The sequence below is a fragment of the Giraffa tippelskirchi genome, chromosome 7, assembly GCF_054371585.1.
Source record: "Giraffa tippelskirchi isolate mGirTip1 chromosome 7, T2T-mGirTip1v1.2.pri, whole genome shotgun sequence".
Classification (NCBI taxonomy): Eukaryota; Metazoa; Chordata; class Mammalia; order Artiodactyla; family Giraffidae; genus Giraffa; species Giraffa tippelskirchi.
In genome coordinates, this window is record NC_137281.1 from 137,911,684 (window position 1) to 137,933,302 (window position 21,619).

The following is a 21,619-nucleotide window of genomic DNA, read 5'->3' on the forward strand; positions in this document are numbered from 1 at the left end:
ATTTCTGCCATAAAATTTAATACGGGGAGTCGGTTATACAGGTATTAGAGGCCAAAGTGGAATACTGGAGTAACACAGAGACAATAATTGCAGAAAGCATCAATCATCCAGAGTGCAGGGGGACTAAGAAGAGCTTAGAGTAGAGTTTGGGCTCAGAACTTCTAGATGGGGTACTGTCTGACTATTGCTGGTACTTCTTAGAGTGTCAGAAAACACTTGTGGCTCTCACCAACTGCTGCTGTTGGGATGGAGGGCTTGTGCTAGGTCAGTGCTGAGTGGAAAAAACAAGCTTCTCCTTATTGGCAGCATGAGGAAGCTAGCTGGCAAAAGAGAAAAGTAGTTTCCACAGTTCTATTATTATCAGCATTACTGAGCTGAGTAGTAAAGGGTGGATTTGTTGCTAAGAGACCATAGCTGAATAACCAATATGTATAGCTTTCTCTTCTGGTTATAAGATAGCATAGGCTTTTGGTCTCTTGATCTCCCTCTTAGCGACAGGAACCCTGCATGTTCTTGGTGTCTAGGATTTAGAATGAAAGGAGTTATTATTATTTTAAATTAGTTGTGTAGCTAATATGATTTGATAACTGTCACAGCCTTTCTTGGGACCTGAGATTTAATGATTACTCATTACTTTGACTCACAAGGGGTTTCTGTATTTCAAGATCCCTTATTCAAAATATAAAAATTGTAGGAGTAATGATAAAGCAGAGATTAAAATTGGTTGCTTATTGGCCAAACTGTGGTCTATAGTGGGAACCAATCTTTAAACAGAGGAATTATACTTTCTCTCTCATTCTAATCTTCTTCCAGCAGAGCTTCTCAAATTTTAATATGTATATGAATTATTAGGAGATCTTGTTAAAATGCAGATTCTGATCCAATATGTCATTGGTTAGGGCCTGAGATTCTGAATTTCTAACAAACTCCCAGCAGAGCCTGAAGCTGCTGGTCCCTGGACCAGACTTTTTTTCTGTCTTCCCTTCCCTGGTGGCTCAGCTGGGAAAGAATCCACCTGCAATGCAGGAGACCTGGGTTCGATCCCTGGGTTGGGAAGATCCCTGGAGAAGGGAATGGCTACCCACCCCAGTATTCTGGCCTGGAGTATTCCCTGGACTTACAGTCCATCGGGTCACAAAGAATCAGACACGACTGAGTGACTTTCACTTTCACTGCATTGAGAACCTTTGGTCTGGCTTGGATCCACTGTTGGACCTGGTTTTGGGTGGTTGAATGGTGAGTGGATCATGAAGTAGAGTTGCATTCAAGACTATTTTCCAGAGATGTTTTGAGCAATTTTACTAGAGGTATTTATAGCTGTTTCTTTCCAGGTGGGCTTAGAAGGGCAGTGCCTCCAAATAGGTTGACTTATCTTCTATAATTTTGTTGCTCCTAGATGTAGAAGAAGCATGCCTATCACTTGTAGTTTTCCTGGAATATCTGAGGCTTTTCAGTAACGGTATACATGTTTAAGGGAAACTAAACAATATGGGAGACAGGAGAGGAGGACAGTTAGAAAATTCATGTATCAGATAGCTTGTGTTCTTTAAAGCCATTATCCTTGATTAAATTTAGGGCTATCTATGCATTTAAAAAATTTGGTTTCAATTTCACACTAAATGCATTTTCCCACTTTTGACACTTTGGTATACTTAAAGTATAAGGTCTTCCTTGAGCCAAATAAATAGTAGTCTATCCTAATTGAACTTTGCATACAGCTCAAATTTATGAAGTTGTTAATTGCTCTTTATATTTGGATTTTACTTTACCAAGGCATACCTGATTACATGAATAAAAAGTTAATCTTTTATTCAGTTGCTAACTGTCAAGCTCCTGTCCCTGCTTTCCTTATCTTCATTACCCCCAATTCCTGGATTTTTCTTTTTGTCTTTACAAACCTAGATTTTTTTAAGACCCTAGGTTGTTTCTTCTTGTCTATTGGTGCTTTATATTTATATGAATGTTACTCTCAAAATTTTTAAATTCAGGCTATAAGTAATATAATTCAGGGCATGGAATTGAAATAATTGGCCGCTTTATCAGTAGAGGTGAAAGTTAAAATGAAAGTTAAGGATCCAGGGGACCCCTACAGAAATGGAGAGTAAAAAAATGCTCAATTTTAGGATCCTAAACAAAGCATTTTGATTGGCATATAGAGACCCTTGCATGCACACAGACGTCCGTATTTGAATATTTATAGAAGATAATCTGTCAAAATTACTGTTATTTTAATTTGCCAAGCTTGGCTGATTGCTGCAGTTGAATGTTAGTTGAATTCTAGATGAGGAACTGTAAATATGATCTAGTCTGGAACATACTTTTTGTCCTTGAAGCTGTTTGAATATTACCCTCTTTTATTTTTTTAAATAGTGGGGCCTTTTTATATTAACTGAACTTTCATGTTTTTGTTTTTTGGGGGAAAAATAGGGTGATAACAGTAAATAAAATAAAAAAATTTTTTTTAGTTAAAAAATCTATTTACATGTAGTGATCAGCGATTATTTAAATAGTTTTCAACTATTTGTCCAATCTTTGCTCAAAGAAACTTCCCTGGAGTTCAAACCTAGGGACATGTATCTCTTCAAGGCTTGAGGTTTTGTGTGACATAAGTTTCTTGTTAACAAAGAAATGTATAATTGTAGATAATTAATGTTACCCCTTTCTTTTGTCTCATTTTAAACAGTTGATAATTATAGTGACCTGGTTTCAAGCATTAATATCTTCCATTGGAAATATGTGATTTCATCAACTTCTTACGTCCTAGGGGAAAAAAGATAAGCCATTTTTCATACTTAATATTTAGTAACTTTGTAAATAGGTCAAATTTTTCTCTTCTAAAAAAGTTAAAAAACCCTTTTCTCTTTAGGTAGTATTTTCTCACGCAGAAAACACTGTTATTTATTTACATCATGTCACTATTCCTCAAAAGATTCTACTGAATCTACATTATTTCAGCTCTAGAGATAATATGATGACTTTCTAAAAATCATACGACAGCTTTTTGAAGCAGGGCTACATTCTGTGCTGTATCTACTGGGCTGTCTTGTCCCTTTTACATAGCTATTCTCACCTGAATTTCTGTTTTTACATGTATAACCACTGACATGACTAGATAGTCTTAATGTTTTTGTTTTCTTGCTTTTGATGTTTTCGTTTCTTTATCTCTTGTAAACTGACATAATTGGATCTATTTTGTTGGTTATTACTTTTGTTAGAAACTATGTCAAGTACTAAGTCTCAGTTTTACTTAGATCTTGACTTTATTTTGGGGTTTCAGGAATGTGGGGGTCTCAGGAATATATTTTACATTCAGCAAATTGAGTGGAGCTTACAGAGCATTCTTTTCCGTTTTTTTCACAAACATCCATCTTCATTCTCTTTGGACAGTTCTTTTTTGTGTAGATTTTTTTTTCTAGGAGTGTTTGTATTATTGTTCACTTATTACTAAGATCTCTTTTCTGAGTTCTTTTTGTGACCATCTCTATTATCATTTCCAGTATATTTCTTACCCTAATTCCTCATGATCCTCCTATGAAAATTATTTGTCCAACTCTGTGGTAATCCTCCGAATGAGGAGTAAGATTCTTAATAATTCCTTAAGATGTTATGCTTGCTTCTAGTTTTGTAGTGGTTCATCATCTGTTTACTGTATAAAGGACTCAGAAGTATCTGTTATACCTAATGTATGAGGGATGTGGAAATAATAACAAAATGAAATTTACATTTATGCCAAGAAAAGATGGTGTTAATATATTCCCTTGGGTTTGGCCATTCTGATATTCTTGCTATGTTTGGAGACTTATTTTGCAACATACTTTCAAATTTTTCAAGGTGAATTAGATATGTTCATCTTATAATCAGCTTGCTTTTGGTTAAGTATGTTAAAACTCAAGTTGAATAAAATTTAAGTTAGTAATATAAAAAGTAATGAGCTGTTCTACAGTGTGATTTGGAAGAAAATTAGCTGTACTTCTTGCTATAAGAAAGCAGATAGCACAACTAACATTTTCTAAGAAAGTAATTTTGGTAAAAGTTAATTTCACGACAATAGAAAATGTTGGGAATTGGCATCCAAATGTCAAATTTCACATACAAATCCTAGCTTTCTACTGACTTTTCTTTTCCCCCTAGAGGATAAATCTTAAAACTTATAATTTGTTTAGAAGACACTATAATGCTGTTTTAGGAATAAGAAACTGGCTTTATTTTTCTATAATTTAACAGTGCATTACAGTACTCGTTGATAGATTTTTATAAAGCTCTTATGGAAATTTAATATTCAAGTGTTTACTTAGAAAATATTTTAGTTTGTAATAATGATGTGGGATCTAAATGATAACCCGTGATATTCACCTATGTGTTTTCATCGTTTCAGAAAGAAAGGATGAAGTGGATTGTTTAATAGTTTGCCTTTTGGTATTATTTATAGGGTAAACACCATGAGTAATCATATCTTAGGTAATTTGTATGCCAGTGAGAGAAATTTAGATCTCCATTTGTTTCTTTGCTCCTTTGTATCATAAGAGGGTTATATTATCACTCTGTCAGTTAGTGAAAAGGTAACAAATGAAAATGGCTTTTTGTTTGTTTGTTTCTGGTCTGGCATGTAAGAAGCTTAGAAGTCATTATTCCATCTTCAGTTTAGTTCAGTTCAGTTGCTCATTCATGTCTGACTCTTTGCAACCCCATGAATCGCAGCACACCAGGCCTCCCTGTCCATCACCAACTCCCAGAGTCTACCCAAACTCATGTCCATCGAGTCAGTGATGCCATCCAGCCGTCTCATCCTCTGTTGTCCCCTTCTCCTCCTACCCCCAGTCCTTCCCAGAATCAGGGTCTTTTCCAATGAGTCAACTCTTTGCATGAGGTGGCCAAAGTATTGGAGTTTCAGCTTCAACATCAGTCATTCCAATGAACACCCAGGACTGATCTTTTAGGATGGACTGGTTGGATCTCTTTGCAGTCCAATGGACTCTCAAGAGTCTTCTCCAACACCACAGTTCAAAAGCATCGATTCTTCAGTGCTCAACATTCTTCACAGTCCAACTCTCACATCCATACATGACCAATGGAAAAACCATAATCTTGACTAGACGGACCTTTGTTGGCAAAGTAATGTCTCTGCTTTTTAATATGATATCTAGGTTGGTCATTACTTTCCTTCCAAGGAGTAAGTGTCTTTTAATTTCATGCTGCAGTCACCATCTGCAGTGATTTTGGAGCCCCCAAAATTTAAGTCTGACACTGTTTCCACTGTTTCCCCATCTGTTTCCCATGAAGTGATGGGACCAGATGCCATGATCTTAGTTTTCTGAATGTTAAGCTTTAAGCCAACTTTTTCACTCTCCTCTTCCACTTTCATCAAGAGGCTCTTTAGTTCTTCTTCACTTTCTGCCATAAGAGTGGTGTCATCTGCATATCTGAGGTTATTGATATTTCTCCCGGCAATCTTGATTCCAGCTTGTGCTTCATCCAGCCCAGCGTTTCTCATGATGTACTCTGCATATAAGTTAAATAAGCAGGGTGACAATATACAGCCTTGACGTACTCCTTTTCCTATTTGGAACCAGTCTGTTGTTCCATGTCCAGTTCTAACTGTTGCTTCCTCACCTGCGTACAGGTGTCTCAACAACAAGTAAAATAGTGAACAAACTAAAAAATCAAAACTCTTCTTAGATCCATCAGAGAAGTGAGGTCACAGGGCAAACCACTGCTCTCAAATTGAAGAGACAGGCAGGTAGAGAATGACAGCTTAGCAGAAACCTCAAAAGAAACCACTACTGTGTAGGAAAAGTCTAAAGTGTGATTGACAAATTACAGGAAGCTCCATGTGGGCAAACCTGACATGAAAACTCCAGGGGGACCTGGTCATAGGGAATCCCCATGTTTTTGTGATTTTACTTCTAGGAGCTCTCTCAGGTCCTCACAGTGACTGTCTGAGAAAAATCCCCTGGTGCTTACTACAGGGGGAGGAGAAAATAACCATTCTGAGATATGCCAAGGTATCTTACTTTTCTTAACAAGATCTGCTATCAAGAGAAAGTATTTTACCAGAGCCTAATCTATTAGAGTGTTATCAGACACTAACTGACCTAGAAGAAGCGAAATACCCAACTCTAGCCTTCCATGTTGGAAGGAGAGAAATATCCAATTCTAGCCCCTTGTAGCCATCCTGTTCCACCTAGGAGGGGAGCACAAGACTGAAAAGAACTTGTGAAGTTCACGGCTTGAGGAACAGTTCCACTGAAAGACAGAGACCTAACTTCTACTCCCACCACATCTTACGACATTAGTAAATTCCTATTTGCTGTAGTTCCTTTTATTCTGTGCATGATGTCTGACCATCAGCAAAAAACTGCAAGGCAGACTAAAAAGCAAAAAACACAGTTTAAAGAGAGCAAGCATCAGAATCAGACTCAAATTTGACAGTAATATTGGAATTATGAAACAAGGGATTTAGAACAACTGTGCTATACAAAAAAGATCTTAATGACTCAGTTAACCACTATGGTGTGATCACCCACCTAGAGCTGGGCATCCTGTAGTGAGAAGTCAAGTGGGCCTTAGCAAGCATCACTACAAACAAAGCTAGTGGAGGTGATGGAATTCCAAATGAGCTATTTCAAATCCTAAATGACGATGCTGTTAAAGTACTTGCTCTCAGTATGCCATCAAATTTGGAAAACTCAGCAGTGGCCACGGAACTGGAAGTCAGTTTTCATTCTAGTCCCAAAGAAGGGCAATGCCAAAGAATGTTCAGACTGCCACACAATTGCACTCATTTCACATGCTAGCAAAGTAATGTTCAAAATCCTCCAAGCTCGGCTTCAACAGTATGTGAACTGAGAACTTCCAGATGTTCAAGCTGGACTTAGAAAAGGCAGAGAAACCAGAGATCAAATGGCCAACATCCATTGGATCATAGAAAAAGCAAGAGAATTCCAGAAAAACTACTTCTGCTTCATTGACTACACTAAGGCCTTTGACAGTGTGGATCACAACAAACTGTGGAAAGTTCCTAAGAAAATGAGAATACCAGACCACCTTATCTGACTCCTGTACGCAGGTCAAGAAGCAGCAGTTAGAACTAGACAAGGAACAATGGACTAGTTCAAAATTGGGAAACGAGTACATCAAGGCTGTATACTGTCACCCTGCTTATTTAACAAAGGCAATGAGTAGAAAACAGTAACAAATATAGTAGATATTAACCCAAGTATATCAATAATTGCTTTAAATATCAGTGGTTTAAATACACTAAAAGACAGAGACTGTCAGATTGGATCAAAAGTCAAGATACATTGTGTTCAGAAACTCTTTATATATGAAGACACATATAGATTAGACATAAAGAGATGGAGAAAGATACACCATGCTAACATTAATTTAAAAAAAAGCTGAAGTAACTATATTAGGTTCCACAGAGCAGACTGCAGAGCAGGGAAGAATTTCAAGGGTAATAAATAGGAGCATTAAAGGTGAAAGTGTTAGTCATTCAGTTGTGTCTGACTGTGTGGCTCCATGGACTATAGCCCCCCAGACTCCTCCGTCAGTGGAGTTATCCAGGCAAGAATAATGGAGTGAATAGCCTTTCCTTCTCCAGGTGATCTTCCAGACCCAGGGATTGAACCCAGGTCTCCCACACTGCAGGCAGATTCTTTACTATCTGAGCCACCAGGAAAGTCCTAATAGGAGCATTATATAATATAAAAGAGTCAGTTCTTCAAGAAGATATAATAATCCTTAATATGTGTGCACCTAACAACAGGTCATCAAAATATGTGATGCAGCAGCCAACAGAATTGCAAAAATAAATCGATCAGTCCTCTATTATAGGAGGTGATACTTCAGCACTTCTGCCAGAATTGGACAGAAAATCAGTAAGGACATATTTGAATGCAACAGCAATATCAATCAACTGGATATGATTGACACTTATCATCCAGCAACAACAAGGACTACATATTTTTCTCAAGAAGAAAGATAGAATTAAAGAATTCTGAGAAAATTCAGAGTTCTTTTTAGTTTTTGATTTTTTTTTTAATAGGATTTGCATCCATACATGGTTGGGAAAGACGAGGAACTCATTTTAAAAAATACAACAAGCTGTTACCTGCCTCGCCTCTACTTCTTACATATTTTAGGGTATGAATTTTAAAATTTTGATCTTTTAAGACACTGCAACATTTTTCTTGCCTCAAATTTGGTATAATGATTGAAAGAGTTGTGGGGGTTACTTTTCCAAACGAAACCTGTCTGACACTTTTTCATTTATTGATATTATGAAGGAATACCTCCTACAACTCCTTGGTTCCATATAGTAAAATTTGAAAACTGAATCCCTCATGACCTGGCCAGTATTTGATAATTATTGACTTTTGCTCCTGAATAATAGACCTCTAGATATCCAGATTGTTTTGAGTAATATAGCAGGAAGAGCAGAAGCAGATAAGAAAGGCCAGGGGAGAGTTTGTAAAAGGAAGAAAATATTTATTATTATCATTTATCTGCCGGGTAGACTTATGATGGTGAAACCAAAGTGATTAATAACATAGGATTCTCTAAAGGATATAGATATCTTGTTAAAATAGATTCAGTAATTGTTCCCATCCCTGTAGAATTAAAAACAAAACAAAACCAAAAATAAAACACATCAAATGAACTTTTCCCCTTTGGATCACAAGTAGTGGTATGAAGACAAGCTGTACAAACCTTGATTAAGTCAAATCACTTCTTACCTTGTTTCCTCATCTTCAAAATGGATAGAGTGCCTGCCTTACAAAGCACTGGTAAGAATTAATTGAGAAAATGTGTGCACAGTGCCCGTCTCATACTGGGCAGGCACCAGGGTTACTTCTAGTTCCTTTCAGCATCAGTAGTAATATCTGGACTTCAGTCCTTGAATTCACTAGTTACTTGTCGTGAGATCTTTATAAGATCAAATTATTTTGTCTCTCCGAGCCTTATTTTCCTTTGGCATAAGATCATTAATATCCATGTTATAAAGTTGTGGTTGTAATTCATTTCCTTGTATCATCTAGGAGATTTTCGTTGAATCTAAATCTGATGTTAAACTGCTAAAATCCTATATAAATATGTGAGCTTTACTGAATAGATCTTTTGGACACCAAATTCACATTTTTTTTTTTAAGGAATATATAATAGGAATATAATAATGAAAAGTAAATCTCTAGTTTTGTTTTTTTTTTAATGGGAGGACTCTATACTAGCTTACTTAATTTTTGCTTAATATAATTCATTGGGAAAGTGGGGAAATTATGGATTGAAGGATTTATTTTCACTTGAAATAGCTACTTCTAGAAAGGATATACATAGGGCACCAAGTTAGGGAGTCCAAACACTTGAATGTACCTCTTTCTTTGTTTTTGTTCTTTTTATCTTAGGTGACATTATTTTGAAATGAGACTTCAGCATACAGTAATGGTTTTGTGGGCAGATACTAGAAAATGATACTGTATGATATTTTTATGTACAATTTAAAGACAATACAAATGAATACACATGCAAAACAGAAACAAACTCAGGTTTAGGGGCTTCACTGGTGGCTCACTGATAAAGAACCTGCCTGCCAATGTAGAAGATGTGGATTCCATCCCCTGGAGGAGGAAATGGCAACCCACTCCAGTATTCTTGTCTGGAGAATCCCATGGACAGAGGAGCCTGGCAGGCTACAGTCCATGGGGTTGTAGAGAGTCAGACCTGACTTAGTAACTACACAGATTGGAAAATTATTAAGTACTGAAAATTTCTGGCTTGTTAATTACCAAAGAAAGAACTAATAAACTGTTATTAAAATTTAATATTAAACTTTAGTTGGTAAATTAAGACTCATAAATGAATCATGTTAAATGAGTTTGAATTAGGTCGATATTATTGGTGAATTCAGCTGTGTGTTAAATCAATATAAATTCTGTGACATAATCACAGAATAGAAATTGATGTAGGTATGGTATATTTTATTGAAGGGTTGCAAATTGATGAACTGGGAAAATGGTATTTTTAATGATGTTATAAATCCATGAATTTCAGTTAGATTTACTTGAATATGAGTCACTTTTGTAAAAATCAGCAGCAAAATATCATTGCTTTCGTATTCTGTAGCAGTTGTGTCAGCTTTTGCATATAATCAAATGAATGTAAAATTTAACTTATTTTCTTACATGTTTCCCAAAGTTTAGGAAATGATGTAGCATATAGAGTGTTAATTACTTTTAAGAATTCCCGGTTTATCATTTTATTTGACAATATGTAGCTCCTTAATGGAGAAGGAAATGGCAACCCACTCCAGTACTCTTGCCTGGAAAATCCCATGGACAGAGGAGCCTGGTAGGCTACAGTCCATGGGGTCACGAAGAGTCGGACACGACTGAGCGACTTTACTTTCACTTTTCACTTTCATGCATTGGAGAAGGAAATGACAACCCACTCCAGTGTTCTTGCCTGGAGAATCCCAGGGATGGGGGAGCCTGGTGGGCTGCCGTCTATGGGGTCACACAGAGTTGGACACGACTGAAGCGACTTAGCAGCAGCAGCAGCAGCAACAACCCTGAAAATATCCTACAAAGTAGAGAATAGTCTCTGCATGCAGTCTTTACCTACAGGAAAAGGAATAGAAGAAAATATAATAAAAACTAAATTGTGAAAGCATTGAGTGCAGACAAGTTTCTGCTGACAAAATGGAAGTGAATTTGTGTGTGAATGTTAAGGAATGTTGATTATAGCAACTGTTAGTATTGTTGTAAAGCAAATGATTTGCAGAGTTAGGTTAAATGCATTATCATTATGGGTATGGCTGGGATCAAAATAACATTAATTTGTTCAAAGTTTTTTTGTTTTTTGGTATTTTTTAAAAAATATTCAGCTGCGCTGGGTCTTAGTTGCAGCATGCACGATCTTTTAGTTGTGACATGCGAAATCTAGTTGTGGCACGTGAGGTCTTCAGTTGAAGCATGCCATCTCTTAGTTGTAGCATGTGGGACCTAGTTCCTTGAACAGGAATCAAACCCTAGGCCCAGTGCATTGGGAGCTTGGAGTCTTAGCCACTCTATCACCAGGGAAGTCCCAGCATTGTGTTTGTTTTTTAAGAAGCCAGATACTTTTGTATAATACTGGGTAATTTATCTACTTTTCTGGTAATAATTTAATGTTAAGAACAATTAGATTTCTGTGATTGTACATTTATAAGATATTATTTGGACAAGTCATTTATGAAGTAGTATGATTCATATACTTTTCTTTTTTATTGTGGTAAAATATATATAACAAAACTCACCATTTAACCATTTAAAGTGTATAATTCAGTAGTGTTAAGTATGTTCACATTGTTGTGCAGCCACTGTCCATCTCCAGAACTTCGTCATCATTCTGAGTAAAACTATGCACATTAAACATTAACTCCCCATTCTTCCTGACTTCAAGCCCCTGTCACATGGAGTTGATACCCAAAATATATAAAGAGCTCATAAAACTCAACATCAGAAAAACGAACAGCCCTGTTGAAAAATGGGCAGATGATCTGAACAGATAATACATGAAAAAATGCCCAGTATTGTTAATTATCAGAGAAATGCAAGTCAAAGCCTCAATGAGACATTACCTCAAGCCTGTCAGGATGGCAGTCATCAAAAAGAACAGAAATAAATAATTGGCAAGGATGTGGAGAAAAGGGTACCCTTTTACATTGTTGATGAGAGTGTAAATTGGTGCAGCCATTGTGGAAAGGAGTATGGGAGTTTCTCAGTTTCTCAAAAAGCTAGAAATAGAACTACTATATGACTCAGAAATTCCACTCCTGGGTATATATCTGAAAAATCGAAAACACTAATTTGAAAACAATATGTGCATGGCAATGTTCTTAGCAGCATTATTTACAATTGCCAAGATATGGAAGCAGCCTAAGTGTACATCAACAGAAGAATGGATCAAGAAGATACGGTGTGTTCACAGACACATACCCACACATACAAGAATGCTACTCAGCCATAAAAAAGAATGAAATTTTACCATTTGCGAGAACATGGATGGAGTTGGAGGATATTATGGTAGGTGAAATAAATCAGACAGAGAAAGACAAATACTGAATTTTATCACTTATATTTGGAATCTAAAAAATAAAACGAATTAGTGAATATAACAAAAAGAAACAGACTCACAGATACAGAGAGCAAACTAGTAGTTACTAGTGGGAGAAGGATGGTGTGGGGGAGGAACAATATAGGGTCTAGGGGATTAAGAGGTACAACCTACTATGTATAAAATAAATAAGCTATAAGGATATATTGAATAGCACGGGGAATATAACTGATGTTTTATAATAACTGTAAATGAATTATATAACTTTAAAAAAATGTATCACTATGTTACGCACCTGAAACTTACATAATATTGTACAACTAAATCTTAGTAAAAAATATCAAAATAATGAAAAGCAAAAAAACAAAGAATTCACATTCTCCCTAACACCCAGGCCCTTAACTACTATTCTGTCTCTGAATTTGGCTACTCTTGGTTTCTTATGTGAGTTGAATTATACAGTATTTTCCCTTTTGTAATTGACTCCTTTTACTTAGCATAGTGTCTTTAGGGTTCACCCATGTTGTCCCACGTATCAGAATTTCAGTCTTTTTAAGACTAATATTTCTTTATGTATATGCCACATTTTGTTTATCCATTTATCTGTCAATGAATGTTTGGGTTGTTTCTACCTTTTGGCAGTTGTGAATAATGCTGCTGTGAACAGTGATGTGCAAATATTTGTTCAATGGTGGTTATGTGTATTTTTAATATATGTTTTAACATTTAAAGGTATTTGAGGTAATGAAATTCTCTTTAAATGGACTGCATAAATATCTGTGTTTTCAGTGGTATCAGTGGTTGTTTATTGAATACCCATCATGTATTCCAGCCCCTGGGCCGCAGGCCACAGACAGTCCCTGACCAGTTAGGAACTGGGCCACACAGCAGGAGGTGAGATGTGCAAAGGAGTGAAGTGTAATCAGTGTTTACAGTCACTCGCCATTGTTCACATTACCACCTGAGCTTTGCTTCCTGTCAGATCAGCAGCAGCATTAGATTCTCTCAGATTCTCATATATCACAGTGTAGTGATGATAATAGAAATAAGTGCACAATAAATGTAATGCACTTGAATCATCTTGAAACCACCCCCACCCATGTTTGTGGAAAAACTGTTTTCCACAAAACTGGTTCCTAGTGCTAAAATGGTTGAGGACTACTGTTCTAAGAGATATAAAGAGAATATTTATTGAATACTTACTGTGAATTGGAGATTAGGGACATAAAGAGTAATAAAACCATGTTACCGTTTTTGAAGAACTAGCAATCTAATAAGAATGATAGGATGTGTATATAAAAACAGAACAACCTGGTAGCATACACTTTTTGAAGCTGAAGAGATGTTCACAATCTGATCCAAACCAGCATCTTCTCATGCTAAGATTTTTGCATGTCATCCTAATCAGTTAAGAGGCAAAATACATGACCATAATCAACAAGCATATTCCATTCAAGTATATGTATTTAACATTCAAGCATAAATTTTGGAGTGATCCATCATGACACTCTGCAAAACAGTCTTCTCCAATAACAACACCCTTAGAATGGCTTATATTCTTTTATCCAAACTCCTACCTTAACTCTGAGTTAATCTCCTATCTCCACCTCCACCTTGAGTTGTATAGTTTTTTGTTGTGGATATGTTTATTATACATGTAAACTGACTTAAGTGTAGGTGAGTAAAAGGTGAAATGATGAACTCTGTATGTGTTTCAAGTTTCTTTCCAGGCTTAAATGATTCTAATTTTATCCCTATAGTACCTGGATTTCCAGGTAAAAGAAAACAGAATAAGCAAGTCTAGAGGTTTCTCAACAGATCTATTTCATAATAATTTAAAAGGCAAGAATTTGATTGGAATAAAAACATTTTGGTGTGCTTTGCTGTTTCAGTGATATTTCCCCCTCTCTCAAGCTGTTTTCTTCTGGAAAAACAAAACTAATCCTTTGTGAATTCAGTCATAATTTTCCAGTTTAGTTGATTTTTAAGGTTTTTTTGGATGCTCCAGCTGGACCTTTTAGATACCACTCTCTTTTTCCTATTTCCTAACATTTCTAACTGAAATGTTAGAAAGACCAAAGGAAGACATACAACCAGCTGTTAGATTCATGTTTCCTTTGGATGATGTTTTGAAGTTCAGGAAAGGAACTTTGAAAATTTTAGACACAGCTGAGCAGTTTCCAAGAGGCAATACTGTAATACTACTACTTTCTCCATATTTATTTTCTTGACTCAGTACTGAGCCTGAATTCTCATTACTCTGTAGGGTGAAAAAAAAGGAAAAAGCTAATTTCAAAGTTAAAACTTAGGAAAAAGGAGATAATTGTAGAAGTGAGGAAGGATGAATGAACAAGGATGATCATCCATTCAGCACATACATGAAAGTCTACTGTGTACCAGACACACCACTAAACACTGGAAATAAAGCAATGAATAAAATAGGATCAATACCACTCCTGGAACTTTAATTGCTGGTAAGAGTGAGTAGAACATAATAGGCTCTTAAAAATAACTTGAATAAATGAATGTCTATATTGTGGAGAAGAATTTGGGGGTAAATGACATTTCAGTGCAAAAGTATGAAGTGTCCTGTTCATTGTATTTGAGATACCTCATTTAAAAACTGGAAACAAAATACTTATTAATGGGGAAAATGACTTAGTTATGGTAATACATAGAATGTAATACATTGGAGCCCTTAAAAATAATGACATACATTGAATATGTTGGCTAACATAAAAGATGTTCTTTACCTAATGTCAAATTAAGCAAAGTAGGCTATAGAATAGGATGTATGGAATGATTCTTTTGAGATTATTTACATTTATGTAAAATGTCTTGAGAGATAGTGGAGACTTTGGAATCAGACATTCTTGGGTTCCATAAAAGCGTACTTTGTAAAAGTTATCTGTTAACATGTGTTAGAGTTTTATCTAATTAATGAGGGAACAATCAGGAAGACCAAAGAACTGCTTCTAAGAGTTTTTGAGCATCAGGAGTTCTTGTATTCATTTAGGAAAGGGATGCCAAGATAAAATTGCTAAGCCACACAGAAGTCTCATCAACTTTCTGAAGGAAAAGGAAGCCATATCACCTTGGAAACTTGGAATGTAAAGCAGTGAGTTCAATTTAAATATCATCATGGTCTTTATCATCATCTCCAGTATCATCAAATATATCAGTTTCATTGATTTTAGCATGGTTTGGAAGCTTGCTATATGCCTTCAGAGTTAAAGCTTTATCTGCATTGTATTTTAAAATTACATCAGCTTTGTTACCCTGTTAGTCTGGCAGACCAACCAATAAAATATCTGAAGTATTTCTTTAAATCATTTTTCTCAACTTTCCTTTGTTACAGCATAGCCTCTTTACACATCAAAACACATTGCTTCTACTCACTCATTTCCCAACATTTTGATTTCCTGAGTATACTCTTCTTCATTCACACTCTTCATACACCAACTTTTTTTATTCATTGTTTGTCTTACCCTTGCATCTGTTTAACCTCCTTTACCTTATTCTTGGGCATGGCAGTGCCTCCCAACATCTCAGATTCATTTCTTGTGGTGGCAGTGGTGGCTGCTCTTTGAGTGGCACATGGGACAAAGTAGCATATAGTGCAGATGGAACCACATATGTGGACAAGTTTTGACTGAATTTTTCCAAGAATATACTTAGCAGCATCAAAATTCTTTCCTTCCTTCTTCCCTTTCTGTGTGTGTTAATGTTTTTAAGGTTTTTTTTTTTTTTTTTGGGTGGGGAGGGCAGGTTATCTTTACTCTTAGCTTTTCTAGCCTCATTACTAACCTCTCTTCTTGGGTCTTTACTGAATATCCCAAGGATTCCGTGAGGACTTGTTATCTTGCTTGTGAGAACTTGGATGATTCCTGGCCCTGTGTAAGCCCTGGGAATTATCTCTCTTTTGTTACCTGGTAATTTTTCTTGCCCAAAAGTTTTTTTTGTTCAACCATCTCATTTTATGCATATGAAAAATTGATATTCAGATAAAATTTAAATAGATCTTTTCCCCCCTTTTTAAATAGGCCTTTGTGTTGCTCTCAGTTCAGGACGGTAGCCAGTCAGGCTTCTCTGTCCATGGGATTCTTCTCCAGGCAAGAATAGTGGAGTGGGTTGCCATTCCCTTCTCCAGGGGATCTTCCTGACCCAGGGATTGAACCCAGGTCTCCTGCATTGCAGGCAGATTCTTTACCATCTGAGCCACCAGGGAGGCCCCAGTTGCTTACATATGGAAGTTAATTCTGGATTCTATTACTCCCTCATGGGTGAAAGTAGAGATTTCTTAACACTTTTAAATTGGAGAATGATATTCTTAGTGAGTGATATATCCTGCTCAAATTGTTTTCAAATACTATTATGTGTAAAAATTCATTTTTAAAAGTGCTGCCTAAATTAAATTTATCTTAGTAACAACATTTCTTCTACACGTAGCTGTAAATAAAATCTGCTTTGGCTGCTTTTCTTCTAATATTAGTTATCAGTCAACTGATGCATTAAATTAAAGTTGGTGTAACCCTAATGATTTATGATAGCTGATACTTTTTGATACTGCTTTGCCTCACTGAAGAGCACTGACTGTTTTATGGTACTTCTTTTCTTTTAAACATGATTCAATATAGCTAAAAGAAAAAAACAAAAGCAGTAACCTTAACATAACTCTTACTTAATATAGAAACTTTTTACTAATAAAAAATCTGTTTTATATTCCACCTATCGAGATACAGTGAAAAAGTATACATTTAGTACTAATTATTTCTTTGAAATTCTTTCAGTTAGTTTAAAAGCATTGGTAAGTGGTAGTAGAATTTAATTGAGAATGTCTCATTAAGTTTGGAATTAAGAAAGTAAAGGATGTGTTTGGTGAAGAACAATACAAATTTTGTTGTTGTTTTTGTTTGTTTTAAGGATCTGAGATGTTCATGAAAGAGTTAACAACTCTCATGGTTATGGTTGATTCAGTTGGCAATGTGAACTTCATTCTTTATCATTAACGTTTCAGTTACTATACTAGGTACAAGGTACCCTATCTAGTAGTCATTTTGTGTCTGTTGTGTCCTAAGAAGAGAGACTTGAAATTCTTAGGGGAATGTTTGAAAATGAGTCAGTAGTAGCATTGTGATTTGAATGTCCTATGCTGAGGCTTAAGGAAGGTATTTTTGTCTCTAGCATCAGAATTACATATAAGTAAATCTTTTAAAAAAAATCCTAGAGAAATTTATAGCCCTAATTTACATGTCTCTCAAGGGATGAGGCTTAGGATTATAATTATAGGTGAGAGAACTATAAAGGCACTAATTCTAACAGATGGTAGCAAAATGTCCAAATTTTTGTTACTTTTGTTATTTCTTAAAAACTGATTTCTATTATCTTTAAAATCACTGTTTTTAGTTACAGCTATTGAGTTTGGTATAGCAATAGACGGTTTACTCTTTAATTTTTTTGATAGCAGATACAAAGTGCAGACATCTAATTATTCAGAATCTTTTAGACACTAATGCTATTTACTTGTGAGAAAATTTAAGCTGGTATGTGACAGTCACTAGATCCATCTGCCAAACCGGCTTTAGATTTTGGTCTGTTATTACTAAAAGCGATGGGTCTTACCATAGAGTGACCTAGGCCACATGAATGCATTGCATTTCTTCCCCTGAGATGGCTTACCACTGAAATTCATGGATTCGGTTTGTTATTTTGGTTGCATGTTCCCTTGTCACTTTGCTACTAAAGTGTAATAATCCCTCAACAATAATGGTTGTGGTCAGCCAAGCCATATTGTTTTAATTCGTTTGGAGTTGAGAACAGGGACTCTGTAGTGAAATAGATCTAACTATGAATCTCTGGTCCTCCTGGTTTTGTGACCTTAGGTGAATTACTTAACCTCTGCTGATGGTTAAGTATACTTAGCCATAAGTATATGGTTAATATACTAACTATATTAGTATAGTTTACTAGTTTAAATGTGTGAACTCGGGAGCTAGTTTGTGGGGATTTGAATCCTGGTTGTGCTGCTTATAAGCTGGGTGACTTCAGACATGTTTCTAACTTTCTGCCTCCTCTTTCTTATCTGTAAATTAGAGATAAGAATAGTGCTTATCTGTAAACACTTTGAGTTTTTTAAACCTACCTGAAATGTAATAAGCACTCAATACATGTATACTAGTACATGTATATAAAAATGAGGACTGAAATAACATAAGAAGGCTGTTATGAGGCCTGAATGGTAAAGTAAATAAAGCACTTCACACTGGGACTTAGTAATATTCAGTGAATGATGGTACTATAAGGAGATGGGGGCTTCCTGGGTGGCGCGAATGCTAAAGAACCTGCCTGCCAGTGTAGGAGGCATGAGACTCGGGTTTGAATCCTGGGTTAGGAAGATCCCCTGGAGGAGGGCATGGCAACCCACTCCAATATTCTTCTCTGGAGAATCCCTTGGATAGAGGAGCCTGGCCAGCTATGGTCCATAGGGGTTGCACAGAGACAGACGTGACTGAAGCTCTTTAGCATGCATGCACATAAGGAGAAGGAAATGGCACCCCACTCCAGTACTCTTGCCTGGAAAAGCCCATGGATGGAGGAGCCTGGTGGCCTGCAGTCCATGGGGTCATTAGGAGTCGGACACGACTGAGCGACTTCCCTTTCACTTTTCACTTGCGTGCACTGAAGAAGGAAATGGCAACCCACTCCAGTGTTCTTGCCTGGAGAATCCAAGGGATGGGGGAGACTGACGGGCTGCTGTCTATGCGGTCACACAGAGTCGGACACGACTGAAGCGACTTAGCAGCAGCAGCAGCAGCACATAAGGAAATTAATATGATGCAGCAGATATATCTGTGGAGTAAGCATAGATCCAGGATTTGTAATTAAAGAGACCACACTGGAACTCCATTGCTAATTGGTTAGGACAACAATGAATTCCAGCATTCTGTTAGGTCACTTGTACAGAACAAATCAACTTTTCTATCCCAACTGGTGCACAGATGGGGCAGATGAAAAAATCCTATCCAGTGCTGGGCTGGATGAAGCACAAGCTGGAATCAAGATTGCCGGAAGAAATATCAATAACCTCAGATATGTGGATGACCACACCTTCATAGCAGAAAGCAAAGAGGATCTAAACAGCCTCTTGATGAAGGAGAAAGAGGAGAGTGAAAAAGCTGGATTAAAACTCAACATTCAAAAAATTAAGATCATGGCATCCGGTCCCATCACTTGGCAAATAGATGGGGAAAAATGGAAACAATGACAGACTTTATATACTTGGGTTCCAAAATCACTGCAGGTGGTGACTGCAGCCATGAAATTAAAAGACACTTGCTTCCTAGAAGGAAAGCTATGACAAACCTCAGTTCAGTTCAGTCACTCAATCTTGTCCAACTCTTTGTGACCCCATGGACTGTAGCACGCCAGGCCTCCCTGTCCATCACCAACCAACTCCCGGAGCTTGCTCAAATTCATGTGCATTGAGTCGGTGATGCCATCCAACCATCTCATCCTCTGTCATCCCCTTCTCCTCCTGCCTTCAATCTTTCCCAGCATCAGGGTCTTTTCCAGTGAGTCAACTCTTTGCATCAGGTGGCCAAAGTACTGGAGCTTCAGCTTCAGCATCAGTCCTTCCAATGAATATTCAGGACTGATTTCTTTTAGGATTGATTGGTTGGATCTCCTTGCAGTCCAAGGGACTCTCAAGAGTCTTCTCCAACACCACAGTTCAAAAGCATCAATTCTTTGGCCGTCAGCTTTCTTTATGATCCAACTCTCACATCCATACATGACCACTGGAAAAACCATAGCTTTTACTAGACATACCTTAACCTAGACAGCGTATTAAAAAACAGAGACATTACTTTGCCAACATAGGTCCATCTAGTATATTCATATTCATTATTCAATATTCATATTCAATATTCATTGGAAGGACTGATGCTTAAGCTGAAGCTCCAGTACTTTGGCCACCTGATGCGAAGAACTGACTCTTTAAAAAAGACCCTGATGCTGGGAAAGATTGAAGGCAGGAGGAGAAGAGGACGACAGAGGATGAGATGGTTTGATGGCATCACCTAATGGACATGAGTTTGAGCAAGCTCTGGGAGGTGGTGAAGGATAGGGAAGCCTGATGTGCTGCAGTCCATGGTGTCGCAAAGAGTCAGACATGACTGAGTGACTGAACAGCAACAACAGAGATTTCAGAATTGCAGTCTTGGTGTACCTGTTGTGATACAGTTTGGGATTGGCCACTGCCCACAGCTGGCCAAGAAAGTAAACGCATTTATTGGGAAAAGCTTTTACATCAGCCACTAAAGACACGATATCAAACTTTTCCCAATATGAAGGATTATTAGAAGTTTTGAAAAACAGAAAGCGAGTCATGATACAGGCTCCTCATATTCTACTTAATCCTAAATCTCATATTCTAGTCAATTCTAAATTTTACCCTTCTTCTTTAGTCACAGAATCCTGACGTTTTGTTTTTAGCTAGGCACATTGATGCCTAGAATAAAAGACTATTTCCCAGCTATGTGACTAAGTTCTGGCAAAAGAGGTAAAAACAGAAGCATTATGTGTGTGCTTAGAAAAGGCACTGACTCAACTGTAAGAGACCCCATTTTGCCATTCAGTTTCTCTTCTTCTTTTTGACCTGTATTGAAGGCATGGTATCTGGAGCTTTAGTAAACATTTTGGGCCATGAGGTGATCTTGGTGATGGAAGCCCGGGACCTTAGAGTGGTGGAGAAGTTAGGAACTTTGGTCCCTGAGGATACTTGCAACCACCATCTCTACATCACCTGTCTCTAGACAGCTTTTACAAAAGAAAAATAAATCTCAAAGTTGTTTAAGTTACTGCTGTGTTTAGGTATTCTGTCTTGTGCAGAATATATTATACTGAGGAGAAGGAATAAATATTAAAGCACTATTGAGATTTAATCACTGGTGTAGAGGGTGGGGTGTGTAAGAGGATTTAAACATAAAGGAGGTTGAAGGGCAGTAGCATAAATGATTAAGAAATTGAGAAGGTTGTGGCTCTACTTTGATTATACTGGTGAAATTTTATGATATTGGGAAATATGAAACTTTTTGGGTAAATATTTCAAACAGTGACATTTGTAAACTACTTATTAAATTATATTTTGTTGGCTATAGGGCGTGGTTGGAAGAGCTGGTAAAACTGATGAGGGAGCATAAATAATTTTTGTCTTTAGAACATTAATAGTCTTTTATATTGCTAGGTTGTTATGCCATTGTTAAATGAAGTATTTATAACTTAGTAGATTCTTTTTCTGGTAAATTTTTTCTAATTAATGATATTTCATATGTCTCTAAAAATTTTGGATTGGCAAATATGAAAAAAAAAGTTAGAAAACATTAGGTTAGCCATTTTCTCTAAAATAGGTTGAGAAAAGATTATTTTGGAGCCTAAACAGCAAATGTTTAAGATTTATTCACTCTTTTACATAAAGATTATTCTAAAAAATTGTTTGTGTATTAATACTTGGGCCCTCACTTTTAAA

The 21,619-nt window shown here is 36.6% G+C and overlaps 1 protein-coding gene and 1 pseudogene across 50 annotated transcripts in view; one reads left to right on the plus strand and one right to left on the minus strand.

The window, feature by feature from the left end:
* The window catches only part of LOC145513854 (UDP-GalNAc:beta-1,3-N-acetylgalactosaminyltransferase 1-like), a 71,134-nt pseudogene extending 53,252 nt beyond the window's left edge, over positions 1 to 17,882 (minus strand).
* Positions 1 to 21,619, plus strand: part of FUT8 (fucosyltransferase 8) — a 367,612-nt gene that overhangs the window by 95,533 nt on the left and 250,460 nt on the right. The window lies entirely within an intron of this gene.